Here is a 20,172-nt window from a genome sequence, read left to right on the forward strand (position 1 = left end):
GAAGATTTCTGAGATACTGCTTAGTGTTTTGTTAATTCATCTCAGAGTGTTACATCTATATTTCGTGGATCTCTTTGCTAGCCTTGTTTCTGTGGAATGTGAGAACAGATATTTCTGATCCCTTTAAAGTCTATAGGGCCAAAGGAAATATCCTGCGATAACAAAGAGAAGGAAGCTTTCTGAGAAACTTCTTTGTGTTCTGTGAAATCATCTCACAGAGTTACAGGTTTCCCCTCAAGAAGACTTTCGCTAAGACAGTTCTTGTGGAATTGGCAAAGTGATATTTGGAAGCCCATAGAGGGCTATGGTGAAAAAGGAAATATCCTCAGATGAAATCTGGAAAGAAGCTTTCTGAGAAACTGCTTAGTGTTCTGTTAATTCATCTCACAGAGTTACATCTATATTTCGTGGATCTCTTTGCTAGCCTTATTTCTGTGGAATCTGAGAACAGATATTTCGAATCCCTTTAAAGTCTATAGGGCCAAAGGAAATATCCTCCGATAACAAAGAGAAAGAAGCTTTCTGAGAAACTTCTTTGTGTTCTGTGAAATCATCTCACAGAGTTACAGGTTTCCCCTCAGGAAGCCTTTCGCTAAGAAAGTTCTTGTGGAATTGACAAAGTGATATTTGGAAGCCCCTAGAGGGCTATGGTGAAAAATGAAATATCCTCAAATGAAATCTGGAAAGAAGCTTTCTGAGAAACTGCTTAATGTTGTGTTAATTCACCTCACAGATTACACCTGTATTTCGTGGATCTCTGTGCTAGCCTTATTTCTGTGGAATCTGAGAACAGATATTTCGGATCCCTTTGAAGACTATAGGGCCAAAGGAAATATCCTCCGATAACAAAGAGAAAAATCTTGCTGAGAAACTCCTTTGTGTTCTGTGACATCATCTCACAGAGTTACAGCTTTCCCCTCAAGAAGCCGTTGGCTAAGACACTCCCTGTGGAATTGGCAAAGAGATATTTGGAAGCCCATAGAGGACTATGGTGAAAAGGAAATATCCTCAGATGAAATCTGGAAAGAAGCTTTCTGAGAAACTGCTTAGTGTTCTGTTAATTCATCTCACAGAGTTACATCTGTATTTCGTGGATCTCTTTGCTACCCTTATTTCTGTGGAATCTGAGAACAGATATTTCGGATCCCTTTGAAGACTATAGGGCCAAAGGAAATTTCCTCCGATAACAAAGAGAAAGAAGCTTTCTGAGAAACTTCTTTGTGTTCTGTGAAATCATCTCACAGAGTTACAGCTTTCCCCTCAAGAAGCCTTTCGCTAAGACAGTTCTCGTGGAATTGGCAAAGTGATATTTGGAAACTCATAGAGGGCTATGGTGAAAAAGGAAATATCCTCAGATGAAATCTGGAAAGAAGCTTTCTGAGAAACTGCTTAGTGTTCTGTTAATTCATCTCACAGAGTTACATCTGTATTTCGTGGATCTCTTTGCTAGCCTTATTTCTGTGGAATCTGAGAACAGATATTTAGCATCCCTTTGAAGACTTTAAGGCCAAAGGAAATATCCTACGTTAACAAAGAGAAAGAAGCTTTCTGAGAAACTTCTTTGTGTTCTGTGAAGTCATCACACAGAGTTACAGCATTCCCCTCAAGAAGCCTTTCGCTAAGACACTTCTTGTGGAATTGGCAAAGTGATATTTGGAAGCCCATAGAGGGCTATGGTGAAAAAGGAAATATCCTCAGATGAAATCTGGAAAGAAGCTTTCTGAGAAACTGCTTAGTGTTCTGTTAAATCATCTCACAGATTTACATCTATATTTCGTGGATCTCTTTGCTAGCCTTATTTCTGTGGATTCTGAGAACAGATATTTCGGATCCCTTTAAAGTCTATAGGGCCAAAGGAAATATCCTCCGATAACAAAGAGAAAGAAGCTTTCTGAGAAACTTCTTTGTGTTCTGTGAAATCATCTCACAGAGTTACAGGTTTCCCCTCAAGAAGCCTTTCACTAAGAGAGTTCTCGTGGAATTGCCAAAGTGATATTTGGAAGCCCCTAGAGGGCTATGGTGAAAAAGTAAATATCCTCAAACGAAATATGGAAAGAAGCTTTCTGAGAAACTGCTTAGTGTTCTGTTAATTCATCTCACAGAGTTACATCTGTATTTCGTGGATCTCTTTGCTAGCCTTATTTCTGTGGAATCTGAGAACAGATATTTCGGATCCCTTTGAAGACTATAGGGCCAAAGGAAATATCTTCCGATAACAAAGAGAAAGAAGCTTTCTGAGAAACTTCTTTGTGTTCTGTGAAATCATCTAACAGAGTTACAGCTTTCCCCTCAAGAAGCCTTTCGCGAGGACAGTTGTCGTGGAATTGGCAAAGTGACATTTGGAAGCCCATAGAGGGTTATGGTGAAAAAGGAAATATCCTCAGATGAAATCTGGAAAGAAGCTTTCTGAGAAACTGCTTAGTGTTCTGTTAATTCATCTCACAGAGTTACATCTATATTTCGTGGATCTCTTAGCTAGCCTTATTTCTGTGGAATCTGAGAACAGATATTTCGGATCCCTTTAAATTCTATAGGGCCAAAGGAAATATCCTCCGATAACAAAGTGAAAGAAGCTTGCTGAGAAACTTCTTTGTGTTCTGTGAAATCATCTCACAGAGTTACAGCTTTCCCCTCAAGAAGCCTTTCGCTAAGACAGTTCTTGTGGAATTGGCAAAGTGATATTTGGAAGCCCCTAGAGGGCTATGGTGAAAAAGGAAATATCCTCAAATGAAATCTGGAAAGAAGCTTTCTGAGAAACTGCTTAGTGTTGTGTTAATTCACCTCACAGAGTTACACCTGTATTTCGTGGATCTCTTTGCTAGCCTTATTTCTGTGGAATCTGAGAACAGATATTTCGGATCCCTTTGAAGACTATAGGGCCAAAGAAAATATCCTCCGATAACAAAGAGAAAGAATCTTGCTGAGAAACTTCTTTGTGTTCTGTGAAATCATCTCACAGAGTTACAGCTTTCCCCTCAAGAAGCCTTTGGCTAAGACACTCGCTGTGGAATTGGCAAAGAGATATTTGAAAGCCCATAGAGGGCTATGGTGAAAAAGGAAATATCCTCAGATGAAATCTGGAAAGAAGCTTTCTGAGAAACTGCTTAGTGTTCTGTTAATTCATCTCAAAGAGTTACATCTGTATTTCGTGGATCTCTTTGCTAGCCTTATTTCTGTGGAATCTGAGAACAGATATTTCGGATCCCTTTGAAGACTATAGGGCCAAAGGAAATTTCCTCCGATAACAAAGAGAAAGAAGCTCTCTGAGAAACTTCTTTGTGTTTTGTGAAATCATCTCACAGAGTTACAGCTTTCCCCTCAAGAAGCCTTTCGCTAAGACAGTTCTCGTGGAATTGGCAAAGTGATATTTGGAAGCCCATAGAGGGCTATGGTGAAAAAGGAAATATCCTCAGATGAAATCTGGAAAGAAGCTTTCTGAGAAACTGCTTAGTGTTCTGTTAATTCATCTCACAGAGTTACATCTGTATTTCGTGGATCTCTTTGCTAGCCTTATTTCTGTGGAATCTGAGAACAGATGTTTCGGATCCCTTTGAAGACTATAGGGCCAAAGGAAGTATCCTCCGATAACAAAGAGAAAGAAGCTTTCGGAAAAAATTCTTTGTGTTCTGTGAAATCATGTCACAGAGTTACAGCTTTACCCTCAAGAAGCCTTTCGCTAAGACAGTTCTTGTGGAATTGGCAAAGTGATATTTGGAAGCCCATAGAGGGCTATGGTGAAAAAGGAAATATCCTCAGATGAAATCGGAAAGAAGCTTTCTGAGAAACTGCTTAGTGTTCTGTTAAATCATCTCACAGAGTTACATCTATATTTCGTGGATCTCTTTGCTAGCCTTATTTCGGTGGAATCTGAGGACAGATATTTCGGATCCCTTTAAAGTCTATAGGGCCAAAGGAAATATCCTCCGATAACAAAGAGAAAGAAGCTTTCTGAGAAACTTCTTTGTGTTCTGTGAAATCATCTCATAGAGTTACAGCTTTCCCCTCAAGAAACCTTTCGCTAAGAAACTTCCTGTGGAATTGGCAAAGAGATATTTGGAAGCCCTTAGAGGGCTATGGTGAAAAACAAATATCCTCAGATGAAATCTGGAAAGAAGCTTTCTGAGAAACTGCTTAGTGTTCTGTTAATTCATCTCACAGAGTTACATCTGTATTTCGTGGATCACTTTGCTAGTCTTATTTCTGTGGAATCTGAGAACAGATATTTCGGATCCCTTTGAAGACTATAGGGCCAAAGGAAATTTCCTCCGATAACAAAGAGAAAGAAGCTTTCTGAGACACTTCTTTGTGTTCTGTGAAATCATGTCACAGAGTTACAGCTTTCCCCTCAAGAAGCCTTTCGCTAAGACAGTTCTCGTGGAATTGGCAAAGTGATATTTGGAAGCCCATAGAGGGCTATTTTGAAAAAGGAAATATCCTCAGATGAAATCTGGAAAGAAGCTTTCTGAGAAACTGCTTAGTGTTCTGTTAATTCATCTCACAGAGTTACATCTGTATTTCGTGGATCTCTTTGCTAGCCTTATTTCTGTGGAATCTGAGAACAGATATTTAGCATCCCTTTGAAGACTTTAAGGCCAAAGGAAATATCCTACGTTAACAAAGAGAAAGAAGCTTTCTGAGAAACTTCTTTGTGTTCTGTGAAGTCATCACACAGAGTTACAGCATTCCCCTCAAGAAGCCTTTCGCTAAGACACTTCTTGTGGAATTGGCAAAGTGATATTTGGAAGCCCATAGAGGGCTATGGTGAAAAAGGAAATATCCTCAGATGAAATCTGGAAAGAAGCTTTCTGAGAAACTGCTTAGTGTTCTGTTAAATCATCTCACAGAGTTACATCTATATTTCGTGGATCTCTTTGCTAGCCTTATTTCTGTGGATTCTGAGAACAGATATTTCGGATCCCTTTAAAGTCTATAGGGCCAAAGGAAATATCCTCCGATAACAAAGAGAAAGAAGCTTTCTGAGAAACTTCTTTGTGTTCTGTGAAATCATCTCACAGAGTTACAGGTTTCCCCTCAAGAAGCCTTTCACTAAGAGAGTTCTCGTGGAATTGCCAAAGTGATATTTGGAAGCCCCTAGAGGGCTATGGTGAAAAAGTAAATATCCTCAAACGAAATATGGAAAGAAGCTTTCTGAGAAACTGCTTAGTGTTCTGTTAATTCATCTCACAGAGTTACATCTGTATTTCGTGGATCTCTTTGCTAGCCTTATTTCTGTGGAATCTGAGAACAGATATTTCGGATCCCTTTGAAGACTATAGGGCCAAAGGAAATATCCTCCGATAACAAAGAGAAAGAAGCTTTCTGAGAAACTTCTTTGTGTTCTGTGAAATCATCTAACAGAGTTACAGCTTTCCCCTCAAGAAGCCTTTCGCGAGGACAGTTGTCGTGGAATTGGCAAAGTGACATTTGGAAGCCCATAGAGGGTTATGGTGAAAAAGGAAATATCCTCAGATGAAATCTGGAAAGAAGCTTTCTGAGAAACTGCTTAGTGTTCTGTTAATTCATCTCACAGAGTTACATCTATATTTCGTGGATCTCTTAGCTAGCCTTATTTCTGTGGAATCTGAGAACAGATATTTCGGATCCCTTTAAACTCTATAGGGCCAAAGGAAATATCCTCCGATAACAAAGTGAAAGAAGCTTGCTGAGAAACTTCTTTGTGTTCTGTGAAATCATCTCACAGAGTTACAGCTTTCCCCTCAAGAAGCCTTTCGCTAAGACAGTTCTTGTGGAATTGGCAAAGTGATATTTGGAAGCCCCTAGAGGGCTATGGTGAAAAAGGAAATATCCTCAAATGAAATCTGGAAAGAAGCTTTCTGAGAAACTGCTTAGTGTTGTGTTAATTCACCTCACAGAGTTACACCTGTATTTCGTGGATCTCTTTGCTAGCCTTATTTCTGTGGAATCTGAGAACAGATATTTCGGATCCCTTTGAAGACTATAGGGCCAAAGTAAATATCCTCCGATAACAAAGAAAAGAATCTTGCTTAGAAACTTCTTTGTGTTCTGTGAAATCATCTCACAGAGTTACAGCTTTCCCCTCAAGAAGCCTTTGGCTAAGACACTCGCTGTGGAATTGGCAAAGAGATATTTGAAAGCCCATAGAGGGCTATGTTGAAAAAGGAAATATCCTCAGATGAAATCTGGAAAGAAGCTTTCTGAGAAACTGCTTAGTGTTCTGTTAATTCATCTCAAAGAGTTACATCTGTATTTCGTGGATCTCTTTGCTAGCCTTATTTCTGTGGAATCTGAGAACAGATATTTCGGATCCCTTTGAAGACTATAGGGCCAAAGGAAATTTCCTCCGATAACAAAGAGAAAGAAGCTCTCTGAGAAACTTCTTTGTGTTCTGTGAAATCATCTCACAGAGTTACAGCTTTCCCCTCAAGAAGCCTTTCGCTAAGACAGTTCTCGTGGAATTGGCAAAGTGATATTTGGAAGCCCATAGAGGGCTATGGTGAAAAAGGAAATATCCTCAGATGAAATCTGGAAAGAAGCTTTCTGAGAAACTGCTTAGTGTTCTTTAATTCATCTCACAGAGTTACATCTGTATTTCGTGGATCTCTTTGCTAGCCTTATTTCTGTGGAATCTGAGAACAGATATTTCGGATCCCTTTGAAGACTATAGGGCCAAAGGAAGTATCCTCCGATAACAAAGAGAAAGAAGCTTTCGGAAAAAATTCTTTGTGTTCTGTGAAATCATGTCACAGAGTTACAGCTTTACCCTCAAGAAGCCTTTCGCTAAGACAGTTCTTGTGGAATTGGCAAAGTGATATTTGGAAGCCCATAGAGGGCTATGGTGAAAAAGGAAATATCCTCAGATGAAATCGGTAAGAAGCTTTCTGAGAAACTGCTTAGTGTTCTGTTAAATCATCTCACAGAGTTACATCTATATTTCGTGGATCTCTTTGCTAGCCTTATTTCGGTGGAATCTGAGGACAGATATTTCGGATCCCTTTAAAGTCTATAGGGCCAAAGGAAATATCCTCCGATAACAAAGAGAAAGAAGCTTTCTGAGAAACTTCTTTGTGTTCTGTGAAATCATCTCATAGAGTTACAGCTTTCCCCTCAAGAAACCTTTCGCTAAGAAACTTCCTGTGGAATTGGCAAAGAGATATTTGGAAGCCCATAGAGGGCTATGGTGAAAAACAAATATCCTCAGATGAAATCTGGAAAGAAGCTTTCTGAGAAACTGCTTAGTGTTCTGTTAATTCATCTCACAGAGTTACATCTGTATTTCGTGGATCACTTTGCTAGTCTTATTTCTGTGGAATCTGAGAACTGATATTTCGGATCCCTTTGAAGACTATAGGGCCAAAGGAAATTTCCTCCGATAACAAAGAGAAAGAAGCTTTCTGAGACACTTCTTTGTGTTCTGTGAAATCATCTCACAGAGTTACAGCTTTCCCCTCAAGAAGCCTTTCGCTAAGACAGTTCTCGTGGAATTGGCAAAGTGATATTTGGAAGCCCATAGAGGGCTATTTTGAAAAAGGAAATATCCTCAGATGAAATCTGGAAAGAAGCTTTCTGAGAAACTGCTTAGTGTTCTGTTAATTCATCTCACAGAGTTACATCTGTATTTCGTGGATCTCTTTGCTAGCCTTATTTCTGTGGAATCTGAGAACAGATATTTAGCATCCCTTTGAAGACTTTAAGGCCAAAGGAAATATCCTACGTTAACAAAGAGAAAGAAGCTTTCTGAGAAACTTCTTTGTGTTCTGTGAAGTCATCACACAGAGTTACAGCATTCCCCTCAAGAAGCCTTTCGCTAAGACACTTCTTGTGGAATTGGCAAAGTGATATTTGGAAGCCCATAGAGGGCTATTTTGAAAAAGGAAATATCCTCAGATGAAATCTGGAAAGAAGCTTTCTGAGAAACTGCTTAGTGTTCTGTTATTTCACCTCAGAGAGTTACATCTGTATTTCGTGGATCTCTTTGCTAGCCTTATTTCTGTGGAATCTGAGGCCAGATATTTCGGATCCCTTTGAAGACTATACGGCCAAAGGAAATATCCTCCGATAAGAAAGAGAAAGAAGGTTTCTGAGAAACTTCTTTGTGTTCTGTGAAATCATCTCACAGAGTTACAGCTTTCCCCTCAAGAAGCCTTTCGCTAAGTCAGTTCTTGTGGAATTGGCAAAGTGATATTTGGAAGCCCATAGAGGGCTATGGTGAAAAAGGAAATATCCTCAGATGAAATCTGGAAAGAAGCTTTCTGAGAAACTGCTTAGTGTTCTGTTAATTCACCTCACAGAGTTACATCTGTATTTCGTGGATCTCTTTGCTAGCCTTATTTCTGTGGATTCTGAGAACAGATATTTCGGAACCCTTTGAAGGCTATACGGCCAAAGGAAATATCCTCCGATAACAAAGAGAAAGAAGCTTTCTGAGAAACTTCTTTGTGTTCTGAGAAATCATCTCCCAGAGTTACAGCTTTCGTCTCAAGAAGCCTTTCGCTAATACACTTCTTGTGGAATTGGCAAAGAGATATTTGGAAGCCCATAGAGGGCTATGGTGAAAAAGGAAATATCCTCAGATGAAATCCGGAAAGAAGCTTTCTGAGAAACTGCTTAGTGTTCTGTTAATTCATCTCAGAGTGTTACATCTATATTTCGTGGATCTGTTCGCTAGCCTTATTTCTGTGGAATCTGAGAACAGATATTTCGGTTCCCTTTAAAGTCTATAGGGCCTAAGGAAATATCCTCTAATAACAAAGAAAAAGAAGCTTTCTGAGAAACTTCTTTGTGTTCTGTGAAATCATCTCACAGAGTTAAAGCGTTCCCCTCAAGAAACCTTTCGCTAAGACAGTTCTTGTGGAATTGGCAAAGTGATATTTGGAAGCCCATAGAGGGCTATGGTGAAAAAGGAAATATCCTCAGATGAAATCTGGAAAGAAGCTTTCTGAGAAACTGCTTAGTGTTCTGTTAATTCATCTCACAGAGTTACATCTGTATTTCGTGGATCTCTTTGCTAGCCTTATTTCTGTGGAATTTGAGAACAGATATTTCGTATCCCTTTAAAGTCTATAGGGCCAAAGGAAATATCCTCCGATAACAAAGAGAAAGAAGCTTTCTGAGAAACTTCTTTGTGTTCTGTGAAATCATCTCACAGAGTTACAGGTTTCCCCTCAGGAAGCCTTTCGCTAAGACAGTTCTTGTGGAACTGGCAAAGTGATATTTGGAAGCCCATAGAGGGCTATGATGAAAAAGGAAATATCCTCAGATGAAATCTGGAAAGAAGCTTTCTGAGAAACTGCTTAGTGTTGTGTTAATTCACCTCACAGAGTCACACCTGTATTTCGTGGATCTCTTTGCTAGCCTTATTTCTGTGGAATCTGAGAACAGATATTTCGGATCCCTTTGAAGACTACAGGGCCAAAGGAAATATCCTCCGATAACAAAGAGAAAGAATCTTGCTGAGAAACTAATTTGTGTTCTGTGAAATACTCTCACAGAGTTACAGCTTTCCCCTCAAGAAGCCTTTGGCTAAGACACTCCCTGTGGAATTGGGAAAGAGATATTTGAAAGCCCATAGAGGGCTATGGTGAAAAAGGAAATATCCTCAGATGAAATCTGGAAAGAAGTTTTCTGAGAAACTGCTTAGTGTTCTGTTAATTCATCTCACAGAGTTACATCTGTATTTCGTGGATCTCTTTGCTAGCCTTATTTCTGTGGAATCTGAGAACAGATATTTCGGATCCCTTTGAAGACTATAGGGCCAAAGGAAATTTCCTCCGATAACAAAGAGAAAGAAGCTTTCTGAGAAACTTCTTTGTGTTCTGTGAAATCATCTCACAGAGTTACAGCTTTCCCCTCAAGAAGCCTTTCGCTAAGACAGTTCTCGTGGAATTGGCAAAGTGATATTTTGAAGCCCATAGAGGGCTATGGTGAAAAAGGAAATATCCTCAGATGAAATCTGGAAAGAAGCTTTCTGAGAAAATGCTTAGTGTTCTGTTAATTCATCTCACAGAGTTACATCTGTATTTCGTGGATCTCTTTGATAGCCTTATTTCTGTGGAATCTGAGAACAGATATTTCGGATCCCTTTGAAGACTATAGGGCCAAAGGAAATATCCTCCGATAACAAAGAGAAAGAAGCTTTCTGAGAAACTTCTTTGTGTTCTGAGAAATCATCTCACAAAGTTACAGCTTTCGTCTCAAGAAGCCTTTCGCTAATACACTTCTTGTGGAATTGCAAAGAGATATTTGGAAGCCCATAGAGGGCTATGGTGAAAAAGGAAATATCCTCAGATGAAATCTGGAAAGAAGATTTCTGAGATACTGCTTAGTGTTTTGTTAATTCATCTCACAGTGTTACATCTATATTTCGTGGATCTCTTTGCTAGCCTTGTTTCTGTGGAATCTGAGAACAGATATTTCTGATCCCTTTAAAGTCTATAGGGCCAAAGGAAATATCCTGCGATAACAAAGAGAAAGAAGCTTTCTGAGAAACTTCTTTGTGTTCTGTGAAATCATCTCACAGAGTTACAGGTTTCCCCTCAAGAAGACTTTCGCTAAGACAGTTCTTGTGGAATTGGCAAAGTGATATTTGGAAGCCCCTAGAGGGCTATGGTGAAAAAGGAAATATCCTCAGATGAAATCTGGAAAGAAGCTTTCTGAGAAACTGCTTAGTGTTCTGTTAATTCATCTCACAGAGTTACATCTATATTTCGTGGATCTCTTTGCTAGCCTTATTTCTGTGGAATCTGAGAACAGATATTTCGGATCCCTTTAAAGTCTATAGGGCCAAAGGAAATATCCTCCGATAACAAAGAGAAAGAAGCTTTCTGAGAAACTTCTTTGTGTTCTGTGAAATCATCTCACAGAGTTACAGGTTTCCCCTCAAGAAGCCTTTCGCTAAGACAGTTCTTGTGGAATTGACAAAGTGATATTTGGAAGCCCCTAGAGGGCTATGGTGAAAAATGAAATATCCTCAAATGAAATCTGGAAAGAAGCTTTCTGAGAAACTGCTTAATGTTGTGTTAATTCACCTCACAGATTACACCTGTATTTCGTGGATCTCTTTGCTAGCCTTATTTCTGTGGAATCTGAGAACAGATATTTCGGATCCCTTTGAAGACTATAGGGCCAAAGGAAATATCCTCCGATAACAAAGAGAAAAATCTTGCTGAGAAAGTTCATTGTGTTCTGTGAAATCATCTCACAGAGTTACAGCTTTCCCCTCAAGAAGCCGTTGGCTAAGACACTCCCTGTGGAATTGGCAAAGAGATATTTGGAAGCCCATAGAGGACTATGGTGAAAAGGAAATATCCTCAGATGAAATCTGGAAAGAAGCTTTCTGAGAAACTGCTTAGTGTTCTGTTAATTCATCTCACAGAGTTACATCTGTATTTCGTGGATCTCTTTGCTACCCTTATTTCTATGGAATCTGAGAACAGATGTTTCGGATCCTTTTGAAGACTATAGGGCCAAAGGAAATATCTTCCGATAACAAAGAGAAAGAAGCTTTCTGAGAAACTTCTTTGTGTTCTGTGAAATCATCTCACAGAGTTACAGCTTTCCCCCCAAGAAACCTTTCGCTAAGACAGTTCTTGTGGAATTGGCAAAGTGATATTTGGAAGACCATAGAGGGCTATGGTGAAAAAGGAAATATCCTCAGATGAAATCTGGAAAGAAGCTTTCTGAGAAACCGCTTAGTGTTCTGTTAAATCATTTCACAGAGTTACATCTGTATTTCGTGGATCACTTTGCTAGCCTTATTTCTGTGGAATCTGAGAACAGATATTTCGGATTCCTTTGAAGACTATAGGGCCAAAGGAAATTTCCTCCGATAACAAAGAGAAAGAAGCTTTCTGAGAAACTTTTTTGTGTTCTGTGAAATCATGTCACAGAGTTACAGCCTTCCCCTCAAGAAGCCTTTCTCTAAGACAGTTCTTGTGGAATTGGCAAAGTGATATTTGGAAGCCTCTAGAGGGCTATGGTGAAAAAGGAAATATCCTCAGATGAAATCTGGAAAGAAGCTTTCTGAGAAACTGCTTAGTGTTCTGTTAATTCATCTCAGAGTGTTACATCTATATTTCGTGGTTCTCTTCGCTAGCCTTATTTCTGTGGAATATGAGAAAAGATATTTCGGTTCCCTTTAAAGTCTATAGGGCCTAAGGAAATATCCTCAAATAACAAAGAGAAAGAAGCTTTCTGAGAAACTTCTTTGTGTTCTGTGAAATCATCTCACAGAGTTACAGCTTTCCCCTCAAGAAACCTTTCGCTAAGACAGTTCTTGTGGAATTGGCAAAGTGATATTTGGAAGTCCATAGAGGGCTATGGTGAAAAAGGAAATATCCTCAGATGAAATCTGGAAAGAAGCTTTCTGAGAAACCGCTTAGTGTTCTGTTAAATCATTTCACAGAGTTACATCTGTATTTCGTGGATCTCTTTGCTAGCCTTATTTCTGTGGAATCTGAGAACAGATATTTCGGATTCCTTTGAAGACTATAGGGCCAAAGGAAATTTCCTCCGATAACAAAGAGAAAGAAGCTTTCTGAGAAACTTCTTTGTGTTCTGTGAAATCATGTCACAGAGTTACAGCTTTCCCCTCAAGAAGCCTTTCTCTAAGACAGTTCTTGTGGAATTGGCAAAGTGATATTTGGAAGCCTCTAGAGGGCTATGGTGAAAAAGGAAATATCCTCAGATGAAATCTGGAAAGAAGCTTTCTGAGAAACTGCTTAGTGTTCTGTTAATTCATCTCAGAGTGTTACATCTATATTTCGTGGATCTGTTCGCTAGCCTTATTTCTGTGGAATCTGAGAACAGATATTTCGGTTCCCTTTAAAGTCTATAGGGCCTAAGGAAATATCCTCCAATAACAAAGAAAAAGAAGCTTTCTGAGAAACTTCTTTGTGTTCTGTGAAATCATCTCACAGAGTTAAAGCGTTCCCCTCAAGAAACCTTTCGCTAAGACAGTTCTTGTGGAATTGGCAAAGTGATATTTGGAAGCCCACAGAGGGCTATGGTGAAAAAGGAAATATCCTCAGATGAAATCTGGAAAGAAGCTTTCTGAGAAACTGCTTAGTGTTCTGTTAATTCATCTCACAGAGTTACATCTGTATTTCGTGGATCTCTTTGCTAGCCTTATTTCTGTGGAATCTGAGAACAGATATTTCGTATCCCTTTAAAGTCTATAGGGCCAAAGGAAATATCCTCCGATAACAAAGAGAAAGAAGCTTTCTGAGAAACTTCTTTGTGTTCTGTGAAATCATCTCACAGAGTTACACGTTTCCACTCCAGAAGCCTTTCGCTAAGACAGTTCTTGTGGAATTGGCAAATTGATATTTGGAAGCCCATAGAGGGCTATGGTGAAAAAGGAAATATCCTCAGATGAAATCTGGAAAGAAGCTTTCTGAGAAACTGCTTAGTGTTCTGTTAGTTCACCTCACAGAGTTACATCTGTATTTCGTGGATCTCTTTGCTAGCCTTATTTCTGTGGAATCTGAGAACAGATATTTCGGAACCCTTTGAAGGCTATACGGCCAAAGGAAATATCCTTCGATAACAAAGAGAAAGAAGCTTTCTGAGAAACTTCTTTGTGTTCTGTGAAATCATCTCACAGAGTTACAGCTTTCGTCTCAAGAAGCCTTTCGCTAATACACTTCTTGTGGAATTGGCAAAGAGATATTTGGAAGCCCATAGAGGGCTATGGTGAAAAAGGAAATATCCTCAGATGAAATCTGGAAAGAAGATTTCTGAGATACTGCTTAGTGTTTTGTTAATTCATCTCACAGTGTTACATCTATATTTCGTGGATCTCTTTGCTAGCCTTGTTTCTGTGGAATCTGAGAACAGATATTTCTGATCCCTTTAAAGTCTATAGGGCCAAAGGAAATATCCTGCGATAACAAAGAGAAAGAAGCTTTCTGAGAAACTTCTTTGTGTTCTGTGAAATCATCTCACAGAGTTACAGGTTTCCCCTCAAGAAGACTTTCGCTAAGACAGTTCTTGTGGAATTGGCAAAGTGATATTTGGAAGCCCATAGAGGGCTATGGTGAAAAAGGAAATATCCTCAGATGAAATCTGGAAAGAAGCTTTCTGAGAAACTGCTTAGTGTTCTGTTAATTCATCTCACAGAGTTACATCTATATTTCGTGGATCTCTTTGCTAGCCTTATTTCTGTGGAATCTGAGAACAGATATTTCGAATCCCTTTAAAGTCTATAGGGCCAAAGGAAATATCCTCCGATAACAAAGAGAAAGAAGCTTTCTGAGAAACTTCTTTGTGTTCTGTGAAATCATCTCACAGAGTTACAGGTTTCCCCTCAGGAAGCCTTTCGCTAAGAAAGTTCTTGTGGAATTGACAAAGTGATATTTGGAAGCCCCTAGAAGGCTATGGTGAAAAATGAAATATCCTCAAATGAAATCTGGAAAGAAGCTTTCTGAGAAACTGCTTAATGTTGTGTTAATTCACCTCACAGATTACACCTGTATTTCGTGGATCTCTGTGCTAGCCTTATTTCTGTGGAATCTGAGAACAGATATTTCGGATCCCTTTGAAGACTATAGGGCCAAAGGAAATATCCTCCGATAACAAAGAGAAAAATCTTGCTGAGAAACTCCTTTGTGTTCTGTGACATCATCTCACAGAGTTACAGCTTTCCCCTCAAGAAGCCGTTGGCTAAGACACTCGCTGTGGAATTGGCAAAGAGATATTTGGAAGCCCATAGAGGACTATGGTGAAAAGGAAATATCCTCAGATGAAATCTGGAAAGAAGCTTTCTGAGAAACTGCTTAGTGTTCTGTTAATTAATCTCACAGAGTTACATCTGTATTTCGTGGATCTCTTTGCTACCCTTTTTTCTGGGAATCTGAGAACAGATATTTCGGATCCCTTTGAAGACTATAGGGCCAAAGGAAATTTCCTCCGATAACAAAGAGAAAGAAGCTTTCTGAGAAACTTCTTTGTGTTCTGTGAAATCATCTCACAGAGTTACAGCTTTCCCCTCAAGAAGCCTTTCGCTATGACAGTTCTCGTGGAATTGGCAAAGTGATATTTGGAAACTCATAGAGGGCTATGGTGAAAAAGGAAATATCCTCAGATGAAATCTGGAAAGAAGCTTTCTGAGAAACTGCTTAGTGTTCTGTTAATTCATCTCACAGAGTTACATCTGTATTTCGTGGATCTCTTTGCTAGCCTTATTTCTGTGGAATCTGAGAACAGATATTTAGCATCCCTTTGAAGACTTTAAGGCCAAAGGAAATATCCTACGTTAACAAAGAGAAAGAAGCTTTCTGAGAAACTTCTTTGTGTTCTGTGAAGTCATCACACAGAGTTACAGCATTCCCCTCAAGAAGCCTTTCGCTAAGACACTTCTTGTGGAATTGGCAAAGTGATATTTGGAAGCCCATAGAGGGCTATGGTGAAAAAGGAAATATCCTCAGATGAAATCTGGAAAGAAGCTTTCTGAGAAACTGCTTAGTGTTCTGTTAAATCATCTCACAGAGTTACATCTATATTTCGTGGATCTCTTTGCTAGCCTTATTTCTGTGGATTCTGAGAACAGATATTTCGGATCCCTTTAAAGTCTATAGGGCCAAAGGAAATATCCTCCGATAACAAAGAGAAAGAAGCTTTCTGAGAAACTTCTTTGTGTTCTGTGAAATCATCTCACAGAGTTACAGCTTTCCCCTCAAGAAGCCTTTCGCTAAGACAGTTCTCGTGGAATTGGCAAAGTGATATTTGGAAACTCATAGAGGGCTATGGTGAAAAAGGAAATATCCTCAGATGAAATCTGGAAAGAAGCTTTCTGAGAAACTGCTTAGTGTTCTGTTAATTCATCTCACAGAGTTACATCTGTATTTCGTGGATCTCTTTGCTAGCCTTATTTCTGTGGAATCTGAGAACAGATATTTAGCATCCCTTTGAAGACTTTAAGGCCAAAGGAAATATCCTACGTTAACAAAGAGAAAGAAGCTTTCTGAGAAACTTCTTTGTGTTCTGTGAAGTCATCACACAGAGTTACAGCATTCCCCTCAAGAAGCCTTTCGCTAAGACACTTCTTGTGGAATTGGCAAAGTGATATTTGGAAGCCCATAGAGGGCTATGGTGAAAAAGGAAATATCCTCAGATGAAATCTGGAAAGAAGCTTTCTGAGAAACTGCTTAGTGTTCTGTTAAATCATCTCACAGAGTTACATCTATATTTCGTGGATCTCTTTGCTAGCCTTATTTCTGTGGATTCTGAGAACAGATATTTCGGATCCCTTTAAAGTCTATAGGGCCAAAGGAAATATCCTCCGATAACAAAGAGAAAGAAGCTTTCTGAGAAACTTCTTTGTGTTCTGTGAAATCATCTAACAGAGTTACAGCTTTCCCCTCAAGAAGCCTTTCGCGAGGACAGTTCTCGTGGAATTGGCAACGTGACATTTGGAAGCCCATAGAGGGTTATGGTGAAAAAGGAAATATCCTCAGATGAAATCTGGAAAGAAGCTTTCTGAGAAACTGCTTAGTGTTCTGTTAATTCATCTCACAGAGTTACATCTATATTTCGTGGATCTCTTAGCTAGCCTTATTTCTGTGGAATCTGAGAACAGATATTTCGGATCCCTTTAAACTCTATAGGGCCAAAGGAAATATCCTCCGATAACAAAGTGAAAGAAGCTTGCTGAGAAACTTCTTTGTGTTCTGTGAAATCATCTCACAGAGTTACAGGTTTCCCCTCAAGAAGTCTTTCGCTAAGACAGTTCTTGTGGAATTGGCAAAGTGATATTTGGAAGCCCCTAGAGGGCTATGGTGAAAAAGGAAATATCCTCAAATGAAATCTGGAAAGAAGCTTTCTGAGAAACTGCTTAGTGTTGTGTTAATTCACTTCACAGAGTTACACCTGTATTTCGTGGATCTCTTTGCTAGCCTTATTTCTGTGGAATCTGAGAACAGATATTTCGGATCCCTTTGAAGACTATAGGGCCAAAGAAAATATCCTCCGATAACAAAGAGAAAGAATCTTGCTGAGAAACTTCTTTGTGTTCTGTGAAATCATCTCACAGAGTTACAGCTTTCCCCTCAAGAAGCCTTTGGCTAAGACACTCGCTGTGGAATTGGCAAAGTGATATTTGAAAGCCCATAGAGGGCTATGGTGAAAAAGGAAATATCCTCAGATGAAATCTGGAAAGAAGCTTTCTGAGAAACTGCTTAGTGTTCTGTTAATTCATCTCAAAGAGTTACATCTGTATTTCGTGGATCTCTTTGCTAGCCTTATTTCTGTGGAATCTGAGAACAGATATTTCGGATCCCTTTGAAGACTATAGGGCCAAAGGAAATTTCCTCCGATAACAAAGAGAAAGAAGCTCTCTGAGAAACTTCTTTGTGTTCTGTGAAATCATCTCACAGAGTTACAGCTTTCCCCTCAAGAAGCCTTTCGCTAAGACAGTTCTCGTGGAATTGGCAAAGTGATATTTGGAAGCCCATAGAGGGCTATGGTGAAAAAGGAAATATCCTCAGATGAAATCTGGAAAGAAGCTTTCTGAGAAACTGCTTAGTGTTCTGTTAATTCATCTCACAGAGTTACATCTGTATTTCGTGGATCTCTTTGCTAGCCTTATTTCTGTGGAATCTGAGAACAGATATTTCGGATCCCTTTGAAGACTATAGGGCCAAAGGAAGTATCCTCCGATAACAAAGAGAAAGAAGCTTTCGGAAAAAATTCTTTGTGTTCTGTGAAATCATGTCACAGAGTTACAGCTTTACCCTCAAGAAGCCTTTCGCTAAGACAGTTCTTGTGGAATTGGCAAAGTGATATTTGGAAGCCCATAGAGGGCTATGGTGAAAAAGGAAATATCCTCAGATGAAATCGGAAAGAAGCTTTCTGAGAAACTGCTTAGTGTTCTGTTAAATCATCTCACAGAGTTACATCTATATTTCGTGGATCTCTTTGCTAGCCTTATTTCGGTGGAATCTGAGGACAGATATTTCGGATCCCTTTAAAGTCTATAGGGCCAAAGGAAATATCCTCCGATAACAAAGAGAAAGAAGCTTTCTGAGAAACTTCTTTGTGTTCTGTGAAATCATCTCATAGAGTTACAGCTTTCCCCTCAAGAAACCTTTCGCTAAGAAACTTCCTGTGGAATTGGCAAAGAGATATTTGGAAGCCCATAGAGGGCTATGGTGAAAAACAAATATCCTCAGATGAAATCTGGAAAGAAGCTTTCTGAGAAACTGCTTAGTGTTCTGTTAATTCATCTCACAGAGTTACATCTGTATTTCGTGGATCACTTTGCTAGCCTTATTTCTGTGGAATCTGAGAACAGATATTTCGGATTCCTTTGAAGACTATAGGGCAAAAGGAAATTTCCTCCGATAACAAAGAGAAAGAAGCTTTCTGAGAAACTTCTTTGTGTTCTGTGAAATCATGTCACAGAGTTACAGCTTTCCCCTCAAGAAGCCTTTCTCTAAGACAGTTCTTGTGGAATTGGCAAAGTGATATTTGGAAGCCTCTAGAGGGCTATGGTGAAAAAGGAAATATCCTCAGATGAAATCTGGAAAGAAGCTTTCTGAGAAACCGCTTAGTGTTCTGTTAATTCATCTCAGAGTGTTACATCTATATTTCGTGGATCTGTTCGCTAGCCTTATTTCTGTGGAATCTGAGAACAGATATTTCGGTTCCCTTTAAAGTCTATAGGGCCTAAGGAAATATCCTCCAATAACAAAGAAAAAGAAGCTTTCTGAGAAACTTCTTTGTGTTCTGTGAAATCATCTCACAGAGTTAAAGCGTTCCCCTCAAGAAACCTTTCGCTAAGACAGTTCTTGTGGAATTGGCAAAGTGATATTTGGAAGCCCACAGAGGGCTATGGTGAAAAAGGAAATATCCTCAGATGAAATCTGGAAAGAAGCTTTCTGAGAAACTGCTTAGTGTTCTGTTAATTCATCTCACAGAGTTACATCTGTATTTCGTGGATCTCTTTGCTAGCCTTATTTCTGTGGAATCTGAGAACAGATATTTCGTATCCCTTTAAAGTCTATGGGGCCAAAGGAAATATCCTCCGATAACAAAGAGAAAGAAGCTTTCTGAGAAACTTCTTTGTGTTCTGTGAAATCATCTCACAGAGTTACACGTTTCCACTCCAGAAGCCTTTCGCTAAGACAGTTCTTGTGGAATTGGCAAATTGATATTTGGAAGCCCATAGAGGGCTATGGTGAAAAAGGAAATATCCTCAGATGAAATCTGGAAAGAAGCTTTCTGAGAAACTGCTTAGTGTTCTGTTAGTTCACCTCACAGAGTTACATCTGTATTTCGTGGATCTCTTTGCTAGCCTTATTTCTGTGGAATCTGAGAACAGATATTTCGGAACCCTTTGAAGGCTATACGGCCAAAGGAAATATCCTTCGATAACAAAGAGAAAGAAGCTTTCTGAGAAACTTCTTTGTGTTCTGTGAAATCATCTCACAGAGTTACAGCTTTCGTCTCAAGAAGCCTTTCGCTAATACACTTCTTGTGGAATTGGCAAAGAGATATTTGGAAGCCCATAGAGGGCTATGGTGAAAAAGGAAATATCCTCAGATGAAATCTGGAAAGAAGATTTCTGAGATACTGCTTAGTGTTTTGTTAATTCATCTCACAGTGTTACATCTATATTTCGTGGATCTCTTTGCTAGCCTTGTTTCTGTGGAATGTGAGAACAGATATTTCTGATCCCTTTAAAGTCTATAGGGCCAAAGGAAATATCCTGCGATAACAAAGAGAAGGAAGCTTTCTGAGAAACTTCTTTGTGTTCTGTGAAATCATCTCACAGAGTTACAGGTTTCCCCTCAAGAAGACTTTCGCTAAGACAGTTCTTGTGGAATTGGTAAAGTGATATTTGGAAGCCCATAGAGGGCTATGGTGAAAAAGGAAATATCCTCAGATGAAATCTGGAAAGAAGCTTTCTGAGAAACTGCTTAGTGTTCTGTTAATTCATCTCACAGAGTTACATCTATATTTCGTGGATCTCTTTGCTAGCCTTATTTCTGTGGAATCTGAGAACAGATATTTCGAATCCCTTTAAAGTCTATAGGGCCAAAGGAAATATCCTCCGATAACAAAGAGAAAGAAGCTTTCTGAGAAACTTCTTTGTGTTCTGTGAAATCATCTCACAGAGTTACAGGTTTCCCCTCAGGAAGCCTTTCGCTAAGAAAGTTCTTGTGGAATTGACAAAGTGATATTTGGAAGCCCCTA

Source organism: Macaca nemestrina, chromosome 5 (assembly GCF_043159975.1).
Source record: "Macaca nemestrina isolate mMacNem1 chromosome 5, mMacNem.hap1, whole genome shotgun sequence".
NCBI lineage: Eukaryota > Metazoa > Chordata > Mammalia > Primates > Cercopithecidae > Macaca > Macaca nemestrina.